The sequence below is a fragment of the Salmo salar genome, chromosome 02, assembly GCF_965601325.2.
Source record: "Salmo salar chromosome 02, fSalSal1, whole genome shotgun sequence".
Lineage (NCBI taxonomy): Eukaryota > Metazoa > Chordata > Actinopteri > Salmoniformes > Salmonidae > Salmo > Salmo salar.
Window position 1 is genome coordinate 73679618 of NC_138292.1, and position 22750 is coordinate 73702367.

At 44.0% G+C, this 22750-nt stretch overlaps 1 long non-coding RNA gene across 1 annotated transcript; it reads right to left on the reverse strand.

The window, feature by feature from the left end:
• Positions 1-9739: 9739 nt before the first annotated feature.
• LOC145862483 (uncharacterized) lies at positions 9740-21956 on the reverse strand. Its single transcript, XR_014381977.1, has 4 exons — positions 21861-21956; positions 21248-21346; positions 17981-19523; positions 9740-10081 (listed from the first exon to the last, which is right to left on the reverse strand). It is a non-coding gene; the product is annotated as an uncharacterized LOC145862483 (long non-coding RNA).
• Positions 21957-22750: the final 794 nt, after the last annotated feature.

Here is a 22750-nt window from a genome sequence, read left to right on the forward strand (position 1 = left end):
ACCCCAATAATTACAGAGGAATTTGCATAAATAACAACTTGGGAAAGGTTTTCTATAGCATTTTGAATTCAAACCTTTCTTCAAGAACAAAATGTAATTTAGTAAATGTCAAATTGGATTTCTCCCCACATCTTACACACACTAATTACTAAACGTGTACACCTGTAATGAGTATGATGGGAGAAAGTGCTGGTTTCAAGCGCAGGGCGCAGCAGGTGTAAAGGACCACAGGAGGAGGCAGGTAGCATGGTCCAGGGAGAGGTAGAAGGTCATACACAGGGATTCCAAAAAGGTAACAGTACAGGAAGGGAAAAAGGCTAATAACGTAGTCCGGGAGATCAGGCAAGAGCTGGATGACAGGAAATCTGATGGGCAAAAGTACAGGCAGGGAATAGGCAAAAAAACTTTGTTAGTGAGGATGGCCAAAAACTACAATACACAGGAGGACTAATATGGAAATACACAGAGCTCTGAATAGAATGTGGACAAAAACAAGCAATACCTCGCAATGAGCTGAACTAAATACTGTGTGTAAATGACATACAGGTGTGTGAACAGGTGATCAGAATTCAGGTGATTGGGATCTGGAGTGAGCTGTGTTCAGGGGATCTGTGTGTTTGAGAGTGTGAGTTGGAAGCAGACCTTACAGTATATCCCCCCACCAGGTAGAGAATGCGACCACCCAGGCACTTGGAGTCAAGGAGGGCTTGGATGGAATAAGCCGGTGCACCATCGATGTCAAACGGAGGGGGTGCGCCAAGGTGCGCAACTGGAGGATGGACAGGGCTGTAACTCACAGGCTTGAGAAGGGACACGTGGAAGGATGAGGAGATCCGGTAACGGCGGGGCAACTGGAGACGATAGGTGACAGGATTGATGCGGTGTTATTTTGAAGGGACCAATGAACCGGGGACTGAACTTTTTGCAGGGGTCACGAAGCAGGATGTCCCGGGTAGAGAGCCACACATGTTGCCCAGGGTGGAAGAGTGGAGTAGGTCGGCGACGCCGGTCAGCAAACCGTTTCTGGGAGAGGGAAGCTTGATGTAGGTGCCGATGTGCGGTCTCCCAAACCTGCTTACTACGTCAAAACCACACAGACGGCAGGCACAGTTCCGGGCTCTGTCTCCCATGGGATCATGGGGGGGTTGGTATCCAAGGACACACTGAAAAGGAGTGAGATGGAGTGAGGAATGCACCAGAGAGTTCTTCGCGTTTTCGGCCCAGGCTAGATAACGACTCCACTCGTGTGGTTGGTGGGTGCAGTGTTGGCAGAGGTACTTCCCTATTTCCTGATTCAGGTGTTCTGTCTGCCCGTTGGTTTGGGGATGGTACCTGGAGGATAGGCTGATGGAGACGCTCAGTCAGTCGCAGAAGTCTCGCCACACCCTGGAGACAAACTGGGGCCCCCGACCAGAAACGATGTCCTCTGGGATCCCATACAGACGAAACCCCTGTTGGAACATGCACTCGGCCAATTCCATGGCGTTAGGTAGATGCGGAAGGGGAATGAGTCGGCACATCTTTGAGAACCGGTCCACTACAACTAAAATAGTAGTGAAGCCCGAAGAGTCTGGCAGATCCGTGAGGAAATCCATGGCGATGTGGGACCATGGTCTGTGTGGTGTAGGTAAAGGCTTGAGTTTACCGGTAGGTAGTTGGCGAGGGCTCTTTGCCGTTTCACAGACAGGACAGGAAAGAACGTCATCTCGTACGTCTGCTGTTAGGGATGACCACCAGAACTTGCGTGTCAGTATCTCCGTGGTCCGGGTGATCCCGGGATGGCCAGAACTCAGCGAGGTATGGCACCACTGCATTAGTTGCTGGGTCGGAGCGTAGGGCCTCTTTGATGGCTGATTGGATTTCCCACTGTATGGGAGCTGGGTTAGAGGAAGGAGAGTCATATAAACGGGATAAGGAATCAGCCTTCACATTTTTCTTACCGGGCAGATAGGTGACGGTGAATTGGAATTTGAGTCGGGTGAAGAAGAGTGCCCAGCGAGCCTGTCTGGGATTGAGCCTCTTAGCATGTCTTAAGTACTCCAAATTACAGTGGTCCTAAGGACCAGGAATAGGTGATGAGCTCCCTCAAACCAGTGGCGCCACTCATCGATATCCAGTTTAATGGCAAGGATCTCTCGGTTCCCCGGCATCATAGTTCCTCTCAGCGGGTGGCAGTTTCTTTGGAAAAGGCGGCGCACGGGTGTAATTTGGGAGGTGTCCCTACCCACTGAGAGAGAACCGCTCCAACGCCGACCTCGGATGCATCAACCTCCAGAACAAAAGGAAGGGTAGGATCTGGCTGCCTAAGGATGCGTGCAGAGGTGAAGAGGCGTTTCAAGGTTTCAAAAGCTGTAAGGGCGGTGTCGGTCCATTCGAGGGTATGGGTTTTTTGACTGGTGAGAGCTGAGAAAGAAGCGGTTGTGGTGCTGCAGTTTTGCAACCGGCAGTAGTAGTTGGAGAATCCTAGGAAACGTTGTAGTTCCTTTACGGTGGTAGGTTTGGGCCAGTTAAGCACAGCAGTGACTTTGCCTTCGTCCATGTTGACCCCTCCGGGTGTCACCACGATACCTAGGAATGTTACCGTAGCTACATGAAAAGCGCTCTTCTCAGCCTTGACATAAAGATGGTGGTCCTGTAGCCGTTGGAGGACCTGTTGCACATGCTGTATGTGCTCTGCAATGGAATGAGAGTAGATCAAGATATCGTCAATGTACACGAAGAACTGGTTGATTATGTCCTGGAAAACTTCCTTCATGAAGGACTGGAAGACTGCGGGAGCATTGGTGAGACCGTAGGGCATAACCAGGTATTCGTAGTGGCCCTTAGCGGTGATGAACGCCATCTTCCACTCATCCCCGCTTCGGATACGGACCAGGTTGTATGCACTACATAGGTCCAGTTTAGAGTAGATAGTAGCCTGTCCAACTTGTTCTAGTGCGGCCGGAATAAGACGAAGAGGGAAGCAATTCTTGATTGTAAGAGGGATCATTGAGGAATCGGTAATCTATGCAGGGATGGAGACTACCATCCTTTTTTTCCACAAAGAAGAAACTAGATGCAGCCGGAGACATGGGTGGATGGACGAATCCCATGTCGAGGGCCTCTTCTATATAGGTGTTCATAGCCCCATTCTCTGGGATGGACAAGGAGTAGATCCGACACTTAGGGGCGATACCCCAGGAAGGAGATCAATCGCGCAGTCCTTCGGGCGATGAGGCAGAATGGATGCCTTTTTCTTGCTGAAGACAGTCGGGAACTGGGCAGATACAGGAGTCAGACAGCTATTGGGTAGGCAGTTACTCTCGGCACAATAGAGGAACAGGTTCACGTAACCTCCGGTGTCTCTCGGCTGGCGTGAGGGGCGCCGCCAAGTTGCATGGGCTCGGAGCTATTAGACCGTGATGGACAAGAAAAGGGCGTGGAAGACTCGCAGGCCATGGGTGACTATATAGGTCTGCGGTCCACCAGTAGGTTGCCAATGGATATGGACATCCGGATGTATTGGTTTAGGTCCGTTAAATCTCCTCTGCAGGCCAGTTCGGTCTGTAACTCCCGATTAAGGCCCCTCCAGTAGACTGTAAAGAGTGCTCGTTCACTCCATTCACTGCCGGCAGCCATGGTGCGGAACTCAAGGGCATACTCAGTGGTGAAGCGATGGCCCCTGTCGCAGCTCACATAACAGGTCCCCGGTGTGACGACCTGAAGCCGAATGGTCTAACACCTCCTTGAAGAGGGCGTGGAAAGGTGATTCAGAGGACAGTTCAGAACTTTGAGCGGCCCACAGGGCTGTGCCCCAATCCAGAACTTTGTCTTTGAAGACAGCAGGGTGATGGTCTATGTACAGGTTACATTGCATGAGAAATCCTTGACATTTCCCCAGGGAGCCGTCGTATTTATTAGGCATGGATATGGAGAGAGATGAATGAGAGGAGGCTGTGGCACCTGATATCGGTGAAGCAGGAATGGACTGGCAAAAGAGGTCAGAGTTCATCGATTAATTCCTCCTGCAGGGTTAGATGTACAGTGAGGGAAAAAAGTATTTGATCCCCTGCTGATTTTGTACGTTTGCCCACTGACAAAGAAATGATCAGTCTATAATTTTAATGGTAGGTTTATTTGAACAGTGAGAGACAGAATAACAACAAAAAAATCCAGAAAAACACATGTCAAAAATGTTATAAATTGATTTGCATTTTAATCAAAAACCAAAGAACATAATTATTTTCACAACGTCAAGGTGAGAGACAAGGCTGCAGTTTGAGTCCAAATCTTTTCAACATTTATATCAATGAATTAGCAGACATGTTAGACCCTTCTCCAGCCCCAGGACTCACACTATTTGACACAGAGGTAAAATGCCTGCTATATGCTGAGGATTTGGTTATTCTATCACCGACCAAAGAAGGTCTTCAACAGAACCTTAACATTCTTGAGCAAAATTGCCATAACTGGGCCCTGGCAGTAAATTTAAAAAAAGAAACAAATAGAAATTCACCCTGAACAACACCATAATTGAACACACTAAAAATTACTCATAACTTGGTCTGACCATATCTGCATCGGGAAACTTTTGCTTCTTGCGGATCAGTGGTACGCCAACATCCGGGGAAATTGCAGAGCGCGAAATTCAAAATTCGTAATATAAAACATTCATGAAAATACAAGTGTCTTACAAAGTTTAAAAGCTTAACTTCTTGTTAACCTCTCTGGGAAATCGCCAACAGCCAGTGAAATAGCAGAGCGCCAAATTCAAAACAACAAAAATCTCATAATTCAAATTTCTCACACATACAAGTATTATACACCATTTTAAAGATAAACTTCTCGTTAATCCAACCACAGTGTCCGATTTCAAAAAGGCTTTAAGGCGAAAGCATACCATTAGATTATGTTAGGACAGCACCTAGACAAGAAAAACCACACAGCCATTTTCCAAGCAAGGAGAGGCGTCACCAAAACCAGAAATACAGTTCAAATGAATCACTAACCTTTGATGATCTTCATCAGATGGCACTCATAGGACTTCATGTTACACAATACATGTATGTTTTGCTCAATAAAGTTCATATTTATATCCAAAAAAAACATTTTACATTGGCATGTAATGTTCAGAAATGTTTTGCCTCCCAAAACTACCGGTGAATGAGCACATCAATTTACAGAAATACTCATCATAAACGTTGATAAAATATACAACTGTTATGCATAGAATTAAAGATAAACTGCTCCTTAATGCAACCAGTGTCAGATTTCAAAAAAGCTTTACAGCGAAAGCACACTGCAATAATCTGAGTACAGCGCTCAGTCACCAAAACAAGCCATACAGATACCCGCCATGTTGTGGAGTCAACAAAAGTCAGAAATAGCATTATAAATATTCACTTACCTTTGATGATCTTCATCGGAATGCACTCCCAGGAATCCCCTTTCCACAATAAATGTTTGTTTTGTTTCGATAAAGTTCATCTTTTTGTCCAAATACCTACTTTTTGTTCGCACGTTTAGTCCAGCATTCCAAATTCACAAGAGCGCGCGTATGTCCAGACGAAAAGTCAAAATAGTTACATTACAGTTCGTAGAAACATGTCAAAAGTTGTATAGAATCAATCTTTAGGATGTTTTTATTATAAGTCTTCAATCATTTTCCAACCGGACAATTCCTTTGTCTTCATAAAGGAAAGAGAAGGGAGCTCGTGCTCATGCCCGCGCGTGACTGAGAAGATGGCCTAAGCCAGACACCTGATTCCAACAGCTCTTATTCTCTTCCTATTCACAGTAGAAGCCTGAAACAACATTCTAAAGACTGTTGACATCTAGTGGAAGCCTTAGGAAGTGCAATATGACCCCACAGACACTGTATATTGGATAGGCAATCACTTGAAAAGCTACAAACCTCAGATTTCCCACTTCCTGGTTGGATTTGTTCTCTTTTGGGTCTGAGTAGCAGGCTGTTTACTCTGGGCACCTCATTCATCCAAGCTACTCAATACTGCCACCCTTTCCTAGAGAAGTTAATCCAGCCGCTTTGTCAGATTTCAAAAAGGCTTTACGGCGAAAGCATACCATGCGATTATCTGAGGACAGCGCCACGCATACAAAAGCATTACAAACATTTTCCAAACAAGCAGAGGCATCACAAAAGTCAGAAATAGCGATAAAATAAATCACTTACCTTTGAAGATCTTCCTCTGTTTGCAATCCCAAGGGTCCCGGCTACATAACAAATGGTCATTTTGTTCAATAAAGTCCTTCTTTATATCCCAAAAAAGTCAGTTTAGTTGGCGAGCTTGATTCAGTAATCCACCGGTTTCCCTCGTTCAAAATGCATACAAATGAATCCCAAAGGTTACCAATAAACTTTGTCCAAACAAGTCAAACAACGTTTCTAATCAATCCTCAGGTACCCTAATATGTAAATAAACGAACAAATTTAAGACTGAGAATAGTATGTTCATTACCGGAGATAAATAACGAAGTGCGGGCCCTCATCCACGCGCGCCACAATACTACAGCCAAAATGGGAGCCACCTAGAAAAACGACAAATTCTGCTCATTTTTCAAACAACAAGTCTGAAACTCTTTCTGAAGACTGCAGTTCATAGGGCTTACAGTAGATGTCAACAATCTGGGAGGTATTCCATTGATATTCCCATAGACAGCCATTTCAATGAGTGCTGAGCTCAACAACAACACAAAATTCCAGATTGATTCTCCTCGGGTTTTCGCCTGCCATATCAGTTGTATTATACTCACAAACATTATTTTAACAGTTTTGGAAACTTTAGAGTATTTGCTATCCAATACTACTATTATATGCATATCCTAGCTTCTGGGCCTGAGTAACAGGCAGTTTACTTTGGGCACATCAATCATCCAAACTTCCGAATACTGCCCCCTATCCCGAAGAAGTTTTAACCTCTTACATCTAGACGTTCCGCTAGCGGAACACCTGCTCCAATATCCAATGATAGGCGTGGCGCGAATGACAAATTCCTCAAAAAACCCAAAACTTCAATTTTTCAAACATATGACTATTTTACACCATTTTAAAGACAAGACTCTCCTTTATCTAACCACACTGTCCGATTTCAAAAAGGCTTTACAGCGAAAGCAAAACATTAGATTATGTAAGCAGAGTACCCAGCCAGAAATAAATCAGACACCCATTTTTCAAGCTAGCATATAATGTCACAAAAAACAAAACCACAGCTAAATGCAGCACTAACCTTTGATGATCATCAGATGACACGCCTAGGACATTATGTTATACAATACATGCATGTTTTGTTCAATCAAGTTCATATTTATATCAAAAAACAGCTTTTTACATTAGCATGTGACGTTCAGAACTAGCATTCCCACCGAACACTTCCGGTGAATTTACTAAATTACTCAATATAAACGTTCACAAAAAACATAACAATTATTTTAAGAATTATAGATACAGAACTCCTTTGTGCAATCGAGGTGTCCGATTTTAAAATAGCTTTTCGGTGAAAGCACATTTTGCAATATTCTGAGTAGATAGCCCAGCCATCACGGCTAGCTATTTTGACACCCACCAAGTTTGACCCTCACCAAACTCCGATTTACTATTAGAAAAGTTTGATTACCTTTGGTGTTCTTCGTCAGAATGCACTCCCAGGACTGCTACTTCAATAACAAATGTTGGTTTGGTTCAAAATAATCCATACTTATATCCAAATAGCGGCGTTTTGTTCGTGCGTTCAAGACACTATCCAAGGGTGACGAAGGGTTACGCGCTCGACGCGTTTCGTGACAAAAAATTCTAAATATTCCATTACCGTACTTCGAAGCATGTCAACCGCTGTTTAAAATCAATTTTTATGCAATTTTTCTCGTAAAAAAGTGATAATATTCCGACCGGGAGTGGTTGTTTTTGTTCAAAGAGAGAGAAAGTAAACATGGAGTCGACTCGTGCACGAGCCTCAGTCTCATAGTACTCTGACCGGCCACTATCCAAACGCGCTAATGTTTTTCAGCCAGGGCCTGCAAAGCCACGATTCAGCTTTTTGCCGCCTTCTGAGAGCCCATGGGAGCCGTAGGAAGTGTCACGTAACAGCAGAGATCCCCTGTTTTGGATAGAGATAATCAAGAAGGCCAAGAAATGGTCAGACAGGGTACTTCCTGTACAGAATCTTCTCAGGTTTTGGCCTGCCAAATGAGTTCTGTTATACTCACAGACACCATTCAAACAGTTTTAGAAACTTGAGTGTTTTCTATCCAAAGCTAATAATTATATGCATATTCTAGTTTCTGGGCAGGAGTAATAATCAGATTAAATCGGGTACGTTTTTTATCCGGCCGTGAAAATACTGCCCCCTATCCATAACAGGTTAATATGGCACTCAAAGAAAAAGCCTGCAGAGCATTGTATGCAATAAAAATGAAATTATTCAAAATCAAAATCCCAATTAAAATTTGGACCAAAATATTTGACAGTGTAATCCTACCAATAGCTCTTTACGGAACTGAGGTTTGGGGGCCACTCAAACTGGATTTTAAAATGTGGGACGAACATCCAATTGAAGCCCTACATGCAGAATTCCGTCAGAAAATTCTACAAGTCCAGAGAAATACACCAACTAATGCATGTAGGGCAGAATTTGGGCGCTTTCCACTGGTAATGAAAATACAGAAAAAACAGACATGGACTTAGAAACCGGCAGACATGAAAAGACATGGCTACCCAAAGAGGAGTGTGTATGTGGTCACTGCACAACAGGGGAGGTAGAAACGGAGATGCACGTTCTCCTTTACTGTGATAAATGTTCCTCACCAAGAGATTCATTATTCACAGAAATTACTACATTTATTCCAAATTTTAACTAATTTAACCCAGAGGAAAAACTAAAAATACTCATAGGCGAAGGAGCAATGGCTCCTCTTGAAGCCAAATATGTATTTGCCTGCCATAGCCTGAGGGATACTGGATAATAACATCTGCATAGTAAACAGTAGTATACTGTAAACTATTATAGTAAACTATTATTGTTGTTACTATTATTATTATTATTGTTGTTGTGATTATCATTCCATATTCTATGGGTAGTAGGGTGATGGTAATGATAACAGTTTAATGATGATGGTTGTAGTAATGATGATGGTAGTTGTAGTACTGATGTAATGGGGAAGATGACAGTTATTTAGTTATAAGTTAGTTATAGTTTCATCTTCCATGTTTAGCTTTTTATATTTATTACATTTATACTATTGACTTTCCATTTTATTGTTGTTATTTTTGTATTATAATTTACTACCATTTTATATTACTATTTGTTGTTCTTTATAATTTTATTACAATGTATATTGTATACATTCTCAATATTGCCAAAGCAACAATGTTTTTCATGCCAATAAAGCAGTTTGATTTAGAAGAAAAAAATGAATGAAAGAGAGAAAAGAGGAGAGAAAAGAGAAAAAGGAGAGAGAAAGGAGAGAGAAAGAAGGAGAGAGAGAGAAAGAGAAAGAAGGAGAGAGAAAGAGAGAAAGAATGAGGAAAGAAAGAAAGAGGGAAAGAAAGAGGAAAGAAAGAAAGAGGGAAAGAAAGAGGAAAGAAAGAAAGAGGGAAAGAAAGAGGAAAGAAAGAGGAGAGAGAAAGAAAGAGAGAAAGAAAGAGGAGCGAGAGAAAAAGGAGAGAGAGCGAGAGAAAAATGAGAAATGAGAAAAATGAGAGAGAAAAGTGAGAAGTGAGAGTAAAGAGAAAAGAGAGAAATAGAGAGAAGAGAGAAAGAATGGAGTGGAATGGAGAGAAAACAGAAAGAAAAGAGAAGGATTAAGAGAGAAAAGAGAGAAGAGCGAGAAAAGAGAAAAAGAATGAGAGAGAAAAGGGGAGGGAGAGAGAGAAAGAGGTTAGAGAGATGGAAGAGAGAAAAGAGAGGGGGAAAGGGGGGGTTAAAGAGATATTAAAATGCAATGCAATCTCTTGCGTCATCTCCCTATCATGCACTTGTTAAAGGCACTGTACCGGTACTGTACCTTTCTGCGTTGTGTTCTGGTGAGGTGTAGGTGGAAGACAAGTCTCTGGACACAATTCTGCCGGTTGTCTCTCTTTTAGTGACTACATGGAATGGATACAAATAAAAAACAAAAGGTTGATGCTGCTGTCTGGACTCCCACACACAAGTATATCAAATCAAATGTATTTATATAGCCCTTCTTACATCTGCTGATATATCAAAGTGCTGTACAGAAACCCAGCCTAAAACCCCAAACAACAAGCAATGCAGGTGTAGAAGCACGTATATTAGCCTCTCTTTATCATGCTCTGAGCCAACTCACGTCAACAACAAAAACTGCATTGTACAAAATGTACATGCTCATTATTTCAAAAGACTCACATTTCATTTTATAGATGTTGTACAGAGATAATTTGCTAATAAATGCTAAATATTTCTTAGTGTACTATTGTGGTATTATACCGGAGGTATACTAATGAGGCAACAACGCCATTTTTGACATGACCAGACAAGTAACAAAATGAACAGCTAACTAATTAGCACAAACATTACATATCAAATCGTCACATTTCACAACATACATGCATGGAATGGACACAAATACAAGGCAAAGGTTGATGCTGCCGTCTGGACTACCATACACAAGTATATTTGCCTGATAAAAGACAAAAGAGTGCAGAATTCCTGTCAGAAAACTCACGCTGTCTGCACCTGAGACCCTCTCCTGCAAAGGTAACGGTTGCTGGGCAAGCCTTGCAAAGTTGCAATCAAAGTTGCACTAAAACACTATCCCCATTAACACTAATATAAATATTCCTAAAAACAGTAGTGCAACACTAAATCAATGACGATATAATTTTCGATTGTCTTTTTTTGTACATTTGTGGACATTTGCGAACATGTGCATTCAAAAGACCGGAGCGTACATAACACATACCTCTCCTCATCACGCGCTGAGCAAACCGAGGAGTAAAAGCATGGCTCCCGTTGATGACCTCACAGCATTAACACAATTTAGAAAATAAATACAATACAATAGTTCACTCTTAAAAGTAGTGTAACACATCTCAAAATAACCTTAAAACAATTAATTTGAATAAATATGAGGGATTTTCGGTGAAATACATAAAGTATATGTTATACCTGTCAAACATACGTAGCATTTGCAACAGGTGTTGTGCCGAAAATCTCCCCCTTCACGTTCTTCATTGTTGCGACTTGATTGCTAGTTGTCGTTTCTGCTCTCCACTCCTTTGTCAGTTTAGCGTACATTTCACTGATCTTAGTAGCAGGAAGCATTTTTGTCTGCAGTTTTCGGTTTGACTATTTGTTTCAAATGTATGTGGCGGTTCTAGCTTGTATGGCGCCCTGGGCGAACCCCCCCTTCAGCGCCCCTTGTCGCCCCCGGCTAGATGCCCCTGGGCGGCTGCCCATGTCGCCTGTACCTAAATCCACTACTGATTTTTGTATTAGTCTATAAATAAATCTCTTTGACAAAATTCGTCATCTCTCCCATGTCTTATTCAACTAGTATTTTTGAAAGTGTAAGGATAATAATTCAGCCATAGTTGTTCTGAAATGTTTATTGCTTGCCAACATTTTACTCCCTCCTCTATGTTTAATATAACACACATACATTAATTATTAATTTCGGTTGCCTATCCTGACGTGAAGTTTGTTCTATAGAAAGTATTTGAAGTGTTAAAAAACGTAGCTAGCGATCGTCAATACGTAGCTAGCGATTGTCAACACGATAGGATCTGAATGTAGGAAGAGACGCGTCACACACGCCTGTTTAGACAGTTTTCACAGCCTTCTTGTTATGAAGTCAATCAACTGTATTCGCTTCTCAAGTCAAGGTTATTGAGTTGACGATGTTTTGTGCTGTATAAATGTTTGGGAAAGTATTTGTTTTAAGCAAATAACGCCTGCCAGCTGCGAGAGAAAAGTAATCGCTTCTGCAATAAAATCCGACGGGCTAACGGTGCATGAACACTAAATAGCGGTAAATTGCCGCGTGTCTCTTATGCCGCCCATTGTGACTCGCTTGTGGGCGTGCTGGGAGCATATGGCAGCATGTAGCAGCATGTTCGATTGGGAAAAGAGAGAAAGTAAATGAACTACCTAGATAGCTGAATGCAGCCTGCCGCAATACTTTACAGTTATGTCAAGTTGGCTGGATGTCCTTTGGGTGTCGGGCCATACACGATACACACGGGAAACTGTTGAGCGTGACAAATCCAGCAGCGTTACAGTTCTTGACACACTCAAACCGGTGCACCTGGCACCTACTACCATACCCCGTTCAAAGGCACTTAAATCTTTTGTGTTGCCCATTCACCCTCTGAATGGCACACATACACAATCCATGTCTCAATTGTCTCAAGGCTTAAACATCCTTCATTAACCTGTCTCCTCCCCTTCATCTGCACTGAAGTGGATTTAACAAGTGACATCAATAAGGGAGTATACATTCACCTGGTCAGTCTATGTCATGGAAAGAGCAGGCGTTCATAATGTTTTGAACAAACAGGACACGCACGCCTCTGAGAATCACGCAGCGCTGCTGGGCTGGCCAAAGGCACAGTAGGGTCACACATGCCGCTTTGAATGGGTCGGTTGTGTGAAGAGGACACAAATAACTTTGTCCTTTTTTAAATATTTATTTTGAATGAAAACGTCTTCACAAATCGTGATTTTATCAGGAGAGAAGATATTCCATGCGGTAATAATCCGATTATTTCTCTCTCTGTCTCTCTGTCTATGGCGCACAGTTCACCATCTGCATTTTTTGTGATACCGGGAGCACGTCAGCTGGTGCGTGGTAGCTGCAGTGTTAGTAATAACAGACAGCATTACTGTGCAGACACGGAGGACCGTCTCTCGCGGGTGACGAGTCCGGGTCCGTTGCATTTCTAACTGCCATGGGGAGAAAACGGTCGGCTAAAAACACTCCGTCTCAAGGGTGAATGACCGCACACCGAGAGGCGAGCGAGCAGATGCTGTTAATTCAACAACCAAATGCAATTGATTTTACATACAACAACACCAGAAGCTATTGTCAGAGCTTTGGGCTCTAAACTTTTATATTTCTTAGTTATATCTTATCTAAAACTTCCCCCGATATTGGGTGTTTGGACTGGAGAGAACGGAAGGTGAGTACATCATAAGAGATGGAGGGAGAGGGGGACTCATTTAAGGTTAACTTGAGTGTATCAATGTGGTATCATGTGGTATATGCAGTACTTAAATGTAGAAATGCAACCAGTGTTTCTGGCTCTCTCTCTTCTGCAATTCCTTTTCTCTGCATGGTCTCTCTTTTTCTCTTCCTATATTTTTCTCTCTCTCTCTAGGTCTGTCTCTCTCTAGGTCTGTCTCTCTCTAGGTCTGTCTCTCTCTAGGTCTCTCGGTCTCTCTCTCTAGATCTCTCTCTCTCTAGATCTCTCTCTAGATCTCTTTCTCTCTAGGTCTCCCTCTCTCTAGGTCTCCCTCTCTCTAGGTCTCCCTCTCTCTAGGTCTCCCTCTCTCTAGGTCTCCCTCTCTCTAGGTCTCTCTCTCTCTAGGTCTCTCTCTCTCTAGGTCTCTTTCTCTAGGTCTCTTTCTCTAGGTCTCTCTCTCTAGGTCTCTCTCTCTAGATCTCTCTCTCTAGGTCTCTTCTCTCTCTAGGTCTCTCTCTCTCTAGGTCTCTTTCTCTAGATCTCTCTCTCTAGGTCTCTTCTCTCTCTAGGTCTCTCTCTCTAGGTCTCTTTCTCTAGGTCTCTTTCTCTAGGTCTCTCTCTCTAGGTCTCTCTCTCTAGGTCTCTCTCTCTAGGTCTCTCTCTCTAGGTCTCTCTCTCTAGGTCTCTTTCTCTAGGTCTCTTTCTCTAGGTCTCTTTCTCTAGGTCTCTCTCTCTAGGTCTCTCTCTCTAGGTCTCCCTCTCTCCATGTCTCCCTCTCTCCATGTCTCCCTCTCTCCAGGTCTCTCTCTCTCTAGGTCTCTCTCTCTCTAGGTCTCTCTCTCTCTAGGTCTCTCTCTCTCTAGGTCTCTCTCTCTAGGTCTCTTCTCTCTCTAGGTCTCTTCTCTCTCTAGGTCTCTTCTCTCTCTAGGTCTCTTCTCTCTCTAGGTCTCTTCTCTCTCTAGGTCTCTCTCTCTAGGTCTCTCTCTCTCTAGGTCTCTCTCTCTAGGTCTCTCTCTCTCTCCTCTGCCATCAAGAGTGGAGTAGATGGAGATGAAGGGGGACGGAGGAGGGAGATATCTTTAAATCAATATCCTAGAAACAGTTGGTTGACCGTTACTATGGTATCACTGGGGTGGTAAAGGCTCAATTTACCGTCAGACTAGAGGGAAGAGGGGATACAACTCAGACTAGAGGGAAGAGGGGATACAACTCAGACTAGAGGGAAGAGGGGATACATCTCAGACTAGAGGGAAGAGGGGATACATCTCAGACTAAAGGGAAGAGGGGATACAACTCAGACTAGAGGGAAGAGGGGATACAACTCAGACTAGAGGGAAGAGGGGATACAACTCAGACTAGAGGGAAGAGGGGATAAAACTCAGACTAGAGGGAAGAGGGGATACAACTCAGACTAGAGGGAAGAGGGGATACAACTCAGACTAGAGGGAAGAGGGGATAAAACTCAGACTAGAGGGAAGAGGGGATACAACTCAGACTAGAGGGAAGAGGGGATACAACGCAGACTAGAGGGAAGAGGGGATACAACTCAGACTAGAGGGAAGAGGGGATGCAACTCAGACTAGAGGGAAGAGGGGATACATCTCAGACTAGAGAGAAGAGGGGATACATCTCAGACTAGAGTGAAGAGGGGATACAACTCAGACTAGAGGGAAGAGGGGATACAACTCAGACTAGAGGGAAGAGGGGATACATCTCAGACTAGAGGGAAGAGGGGATACATCTCAGACTAGAGGGAAGAGGGGATACAACTCAGACTAGAGGGAAGAGGGGATACAACTCAGACTAGAGGGAAGAGGGGATACAACTCAGACTAGAGGGAAGAGGGGATACAACTCAGACTAGAGGGAAGAGGGGATACAACTCAGACTAGAGGGAAGAGGGGATACAACTCAGACTAGAGGGAAGAGGGGATACATCTCAGACTAGAGGGAAGAGGGGATACATCTCAGACTAGAGAGAAGAGGGGATACATCTCAGACTAGAGTGAAGAGGGGATACAACTCAGACTAGAGTGAAGAGGGGATACAACTCAGACTAGAGGGAAGAGGGGATACATCTCAGACTAGAGGGAAGAGGGGATACAACTCAGACTAGAGGGAAGACGGGATACATCTCAGACTAGAGGGAAGAGGGGATACAACTCAGTCTAGAGGGAAGAGGGGATACAACTCAAGACTAGAGGGAAGAGGGGATACAACTCAGACTAGAGGGAAGAGGGGATACAACTCAGACTAGAGGGAAGAGGGGATACAACTCAGACTAGAGGGAAGAGGGGATACATCTCAGACTAGAGGGAAGAGGGGATACAACTCAGACTAGAGGGAAGAGGGGATACAACTCAGACTAGAGGGAAGAGGGGATACATCTCAGACTAGAGGGAAGAGGGGATACAACTCAGACTAGAGGGAAGAGGGGATACAACTCAGACTAGAGGGAAGAGGGGATACAACTCAGACTAGAGGGAAGAGGGGATACAACTCAGACTAGAGGGAAGAGGGATACAACTCAGACTAGAGGGAAGAGGGGATACATCTCAGACTAGAGGGAAGAGGGGATACAACTCAGACTAGAAGGAAGAGGGGATACAACTCAGACTAGAGGGAAGAGGGGATACAACTCAGACTAGAGGGAAGAGGGGATACAACTCAGACTAGAAGGAAGAGGGGATACAACTCAGACTAGAGGAGACAGGTTGAAGGGAATAAAAAAGTTGTTATCTATCCTCTAATTCTCGTCCGTCCCCTCTCTCTCTCTCTCTCTCTCTCGGTGCGTGTGTGTACAGATGAAGTGGGTAACAGGTGTGTGATGGTGGTCTCTTCACAGAGAGCTACTGTAACATCTGCAACGCTCAACTCATCTCAGAGTCTCAATGCGTGGCACACTACGAGGTTAGTCACTCACACACACACACACACACACACACACACACACACACACACACACACACACACACACACACACACACACACACACACACACACACACACACACACACACACACACACACACACACACACACACACACACACACACACACACACACACACACACACACACACACACACACACACACACACCTGTAAATACCCTGTAACAGTTTCCTTTGTCTTGTCTCTTGTCCTTCAGAGTAAGAAACATGCCAACAAGGTCCATCTCTTCTACATGCTTCACCCTGAGGATAGAGGACCTCCCTCCAAGAGACTGAGACCTGACAACGCTGTACGTCTGTCTGAGTGTCAGTGTTTGTGTCTTTCTCGCATCCCTTCTCTCTCTACCTCTTCCTCTGCTAGGCCAACAGTCAGTCAGACAGAATGTTACCTCTTCCTCTGCTAGGCCAACAGTCAGTCAGACAGAATGTTACCTCTTCCTCTACTAGGCCAACTAACAGTCAGTCAGACAGAATGTTACCTCTTCCTCTGCTAGGCCAACTAACAGTCAGTCAGACAGAATGTTACCTCTTCCTCTGCTAGGCCAACAGTCAGTCAGACAGAATGTTACCTCTTCCTCTGCTAGGCCAACAGTCAGTCAGACAGAATGTTACCTCTTCCTCTACTAGGCCAACTAACAGTCAGTCAGACAGAATGTTACCTCTTCCTCTGCTAGGCCAACAGTCAGTCAGACAGAATGTTACCTCTTCCTCTGCTAGGCCAACTAACAGTCAGTCAGACAGAATGTTACCTCTTCCTCTGCTAGGCCAACTAACAGTCAGTCAGACAGAATGTTACCTCTTCCTCTGCTAGGCCAACTAACAGTCAGTCAGACAGAATGTTACCTCTTCCTCTGCTAGGCCAACTAACAGTCAGTCAGACAGAATGTTACCTCTTCCTCTGCTAGGCCAACTAACAGTCAGTCAGACAGAATGTTACCTCTTCCTCTGCTAGGCCAACTAACAGTCAGTCAGACAGAATGTTACCTCTTCCTCTGCTAGGCCAACTAACAGTCAGTCAGACAGAATGTTACCTCTTCCTCTGCTAGGCCAACTAACAGTCAGTCAGACAGAATGTTACCTCTTCCTCTGCTAGGCCAACTAACAGTCAGTCAGACAGAATGTTACCTCTTCCTCTGCTAGGCCAACTAACAGTCAGTCAGACAGAATGTTACCTCTTCCTCTGCTAGGCCAACTGTTTGTACGTGTACGTGCAGTGTGTGTGTGTGTGTGTGTGTCTGTGTACATGTGTGTGTACGTGTGTATGTGTGTGTGTGTGTGTACATTCAAAGCGCTCTGTCCCCATGGGGGGCACTGGTCCAGCAGTCCTGTGGGTCTGCAGATAAAACTCAGCTTCCTTTGATCTCTGCAATGAATTGGGGAGGTTGAATCTCTCTCTCACACACACACATCTCTCTCTCATTCTCTCTCTCCTCTCTCGCTCCTCTCTCTCTCCTCTCTCTCCTATTTCTCTTTCTCTCCTATCTCTCTTTCTCCTCCAGGATAGTGAGGAGAGAGCTGTGGATGGTAACAAGTGTTGTAGTCTGTGTAACATGTTCTTTACCTCAGCCATAGTGGCCCAGTCCCACTACCAGGGAAAGACCCATGCTAAGAGCGTCAAACTAGTGTTGGGCTCCTCACCTACTATTTCTACTACCCCTACCACAGGTAACACACACACACACACACACACACACACACACACACACACACACACACACACACACACACACACACACACACACGTTTTCCAATACACACACACACACTTCCCTTAATAAACACGTTTCATGAATACGCACTCCTTATTTCCTGTTTCCTGTGTCAGACTCCTCCCCCTGTCCATCAGACACGCCTCCTCTGCCAATGCCGCCTCCCCCAGCCCCTCCCATTACCTGGCTAGTGACCATGGCAACACAGCATGTAGGTCGTGCTTCCTGTGTGGGGTATGGTTCAACAACCCAGCGATGGCCCAACAGCACTACGAGGGGAAGAAGCACCGCCGGAACGGAGCCAGGAGACAACTACTGGAACAACTAGCTGATAACCTGGACAGCAACCAGAACACAGGTTAGAGGTCAGGGGTTAGAGGTCAAGGATTAGAGCCAGGGAAGCCAGGGCACGACTTCTGCAACAACTGACTGATCATTTGGATATGAAGCAGAACACATGTTAGAGGTCAGCTGTTAGGGGTCAGAGGTTTGGGAGATTAGAGGTCAAACTAGGGTCAAAGGTTATGGCAGCTGTAGCTAGGCTCAGGGTCTAAGATTATATAAAGTAAGATTACAGGACCGGTGTTATGGTGGCTTTAGGGGTCGTGGCCCACCCTACCATACCCTGCCGTACCTCCTTGACCGTCCAAATAAAATATTTAAATATAGATGATTTATGTGACCTAGATGCACGCCGACAGAGACAAATAAATCTCAGATAAAGCATCGGAGCGAAACAGCGACTGATATTATATAAGAACGGCTAATAGTAGGTTAACACCATCGGCTTTAATTCACTCAGGAAACAGTCATTCAAGAAGATATAAACGCATATTCCCATGAAACTGATTGACATCAAATGATTGACGTGCAGTTTGGACATTTCACCTGTAAAACGTGAAGAATTATCATTAAAGCAGATGGTGTTAACTAACTATTAGCCGTTCTTATATGATATTAAACTGTTTCCTGAGTGAATTAAAGCAGATGGTGTTAACTAACTATTAGCCATTCTTATATGATATTAAGCTGTTTCCTGAGTGAATTAAAGCAGATGGTGACTGATCAACAAGTAGCCTATCTGAACACTGAGTTGACATCTTATTTGCTTAGCAACAATATAAGCTCAAGAAACTTGCCATGATTGAGGGCCATGTTTTCCAAGTTATATGCAGCTTCGTGTCTGTGTCCTCTGTAGCTAAGCCCACATTTACCAATAACTTTAACTACATCAATCACACCTTCCATGACCTGCCTCCTCTTTCTGACCTGGTCTCGTTGAACTGACATTATCACTCAGAAGGGTACGGATGTCTGCTTTGCTGGTTCTGAGGAAAAAAGCTTCTGCACTTTCTCTATGCGTCTTGCTTCTCTCATGTTCCTGTACTCTCTGATGGGCATGTTTCCAAGCCTGCATGCCTCCTTTGACAAATCCACTATCACTGGCTGAAGGTTTTGCGAATGCAAGACAAACTGAGCAGAACAAGGAGTGAGTTACTTCATAGTATGTCAGACATTTTCTGTTTGTGACATCTTTATAGTGGAATATATTGGGAATGACTCTTTGAGGGGTTTGTTTTGGGTGGTACTGAAAAAATAAGTCAAAATCCTTGGACTGAGGACGGGCAAAATAATCAAATGGATTTTCAGTGCTTTCGCTGTCCCTTTCTATTTTCCCTGTACTGGGCTCTGAACCTCTCTCTCTCTCTCTGCACATCTGGTTGCTCTGCAGAATGAGATTAACATTGTAAATAACCTCAACTTTAACTTGTATTACTTGTACAGTCATCGATTGTACAGTCGTGGACAAAAGTTTTAAGAATGACACAAATATTAATTTTCAAAGTTTGCTGCTTCAGTGTCTTTAGATATTTTTGTCAGATGTTACTATGGAATACTGAAGTATAATTACAAGCGTTTTGTCACATCCTGACCAGCAGAGGGAGCAATTGGATTAGTTTTGGTCAGGATGTGGCAGGGTTTTTGTGTGTGTGAATGGTTGTGTTGGTGATTAGGACTCCCAATTGAAGGCAGGTGTGTTGAGTTGCCTTTAATTGGGAGTCCAATATAGGAGTGTGTTTAAGGGGCGTGGCCTACCCACCCTACCACATCCTGACTTATGGCAGCCCATTCTTGGATAATCAAAAAAAAATTGTGGGTTTTTGTTTGTCCACCCGCCTCTTGAGGATTGACCACAAGTTCTCAATGGAATTAAGGTCTGAGGAGTTTCCTGGCCATGGACCCAAAATATCAATGTTTTGTTCCCCCGAGCCACTTAGTTATCACTTTTGCCTTATGGCAAGGTGCTCCATCATGCTGGAAAAGGCATTGTTCGTCACCAAACTGTTCCTGGATGGTTGGGAGAAGTTGCTCTCAGAGGATGTGTTGGTACCATTCTTTATTCATGGCTGTGTTCTTAGGCAAAATTGTGAGTGAACCCACTCCCTTGGCTGAGAATCAACCCCACACATGAATGGTCTCAGGATGCTTTACTGTTGGCATGACACAGGACTGATGGTAGCGCTCACCTTGTCTTGTCCGGACAAGATTTTTTCCGGATGCCCCAAACAATCGGAAAGGGGATTCATCTGAAAAAATGACTTTACTCCAGTCCTCAGCAGTTCAATCCCTGCACCTTTTGCAGAATATCAGTCTGTCCCTGATGTTTTTCCTGAAGAGAAGTGGCTTCTTTGCTGCCCTTCTTGACACCAGGCCATCCTCCAAAAGTCTTCGCCTCACTGTGCGTGTAGATGCACTCACACCTGCCTAATGCCCTTCCTGAGCAAGCTCTGTACTGGTGGTGCCCCGATCCCGCAGCTGAATCAACTTTAGGAGATGGTCCTGGCGCTTGCTGGACTTTCTTGGGCGCCCTGAAGCCTTCTTCACAACAATTGAACCGCTCTCCTTGAAGTTCTTGATGATCCAATAAATGGTTGATTTAGGTGCAATCTTACTGGCAGCAATATCCTTGCCTGTGAAGCCCTTTTTGTGCAAAGCAATGATGACGGCACTTGTTTCCTTGCAGTTAATCATGATTGATAAAAGAAGAACAATGATTCCAAGCACCACCCTCCTTTTGAAGCTTCCAGTCTGTTATTCAAACTCAATCAGCATGACAGAGTGGTCTCCAGCCTTGTCCTCATCAACACTCACACCTGTGTTAACGATAGAATCACTGACATGATGTCAGCTGGTCCTTTTGTGGCAGGGCTGAAATGCAGTGGAAATGTTTTTTTGGGGATTCAGTTCATTTGCATGGCAAAGAGGGACTTTGCAATTAATTGCAATTCATCTGATCACACTCTTCATAACATTCTGGAGTATATGCAAATTGCCATCATACAAACTGAGGCAGCAGACTTTGTAAAAATGTATATTTGTGTCATTCTCAAAATGACACAAATATCATATCATAGCATACATGTTTAGGTTTGTGCTCTTAAGTTGTACCTGAAGGACCCTGCTCTTAGTCTGACTCTGTACTGACCACCATCTCCAGTTCTGCAGGAGCACCTGAAGCTCTAGTGCTGCTGCTGCTTTCTTCTCCACCTTTACAAAGAAAATACTCTATTATCATACTATCATTAGTGTATCAGTAGGCTACATTAATACAGCTCTGGAAATAATTAAGAGTGGTCTCTTAATTTTTCACAGAGCTGTATATTATTGTAGTAACTTGTAATGATGGTACTAATGGCGCTAATGATCTTTGTCATTGCCTGTGCTGTGTCACACAGGCTACTGTGTTACGTTCATGGTTACGTTACTGTAGCTTGTTTCGCTGTACAGTGTATGTGCACTTTCCCTAGCTTTTGTGGCATGAGTCATGATCCAATGCTGGCAAGTCCATAGTCCGGGTTTAACATTTTTTTACTAGTTGAAACATATTGCCTTCAATGTCATATTATGATCGCTATGTTGCACTCATTGCTATGATATAACTCCTCCACGAAGACGTGCAAACTGTTTAGCCTACCGGCCGTTGTGTCACTATTATTAGCTAGGCTACTTAGCTAACTATGCTGGGTGTGTGTGTGTGTTTTAGCTAGTGTTTTTGACTGACCTGGTCCCTTACTGGCGAACATGTTGCTTATTTTGCAGCGTCTGTGGCATGGGCCTTTCTCTTTTTTATTCTCTCCCTCTCTGCTCCACCTTTCCTTTTCTGACCGTCCATTTCGCCGTGCGACTTGTCTAAAATGTTTTTGGTAGAGAAGCAGGTAGACCGTTGCTATGTGCGTCGCGGAGAGACCTGATGTCATTTTTGGCGCGCGCATCCTCGCGCGGGGACACTGCAGAGAGAGAGTCTCGATGAGTGGATTCTCTGTCAACTCATTCCTGCTTGCTGTATTATGGCTGGTCAAGTTGACTATTCACGGCAGGCCAAAACGACCCTCAGGCCACCGGGAAATTTCCCGGTGCTCCCGACGGCGTAAACCTACTTTTAGCCGTTCTTATATGATTTCAGGCGCTGTTTCCTGAGTGATTCAAAGCTGTTTCCTGAGTTATTCAAAGCAGATGGTTTTAACTAACTATTAGCCGTTCTTATATGATATCAGGCATAGTTTCCTGGGTGAATTATCACATGACAGTGATGATGGTCTATTCTGAAATGAAGTATGCCTAACTTGGTGTTTGAGGGTTACATAAAAATATCACATGTCCTTGAGACAATATGTTGTGGGCATCGGCAGACGTTGCAATGCCATCTGTAGGTAAAAACTTTCATTGAGAAATTAGGATGTAATTTTAAAAAGTATATTTTGCGCTCCCTCACCTAAAAACATAGCACTACACCACTGTAATTGAAGGAAAGGTAGCGGGTGCACAGTGCACTGTTCGGATGGTGGGATTATATTGCACTTGAACGTGTGAATGTAACCTACTTTTTTAAGTGATTTGTTTGACAATCAGATTGTGTTCGTGCCACATTAAAAGGGAATACATTTTTACAGT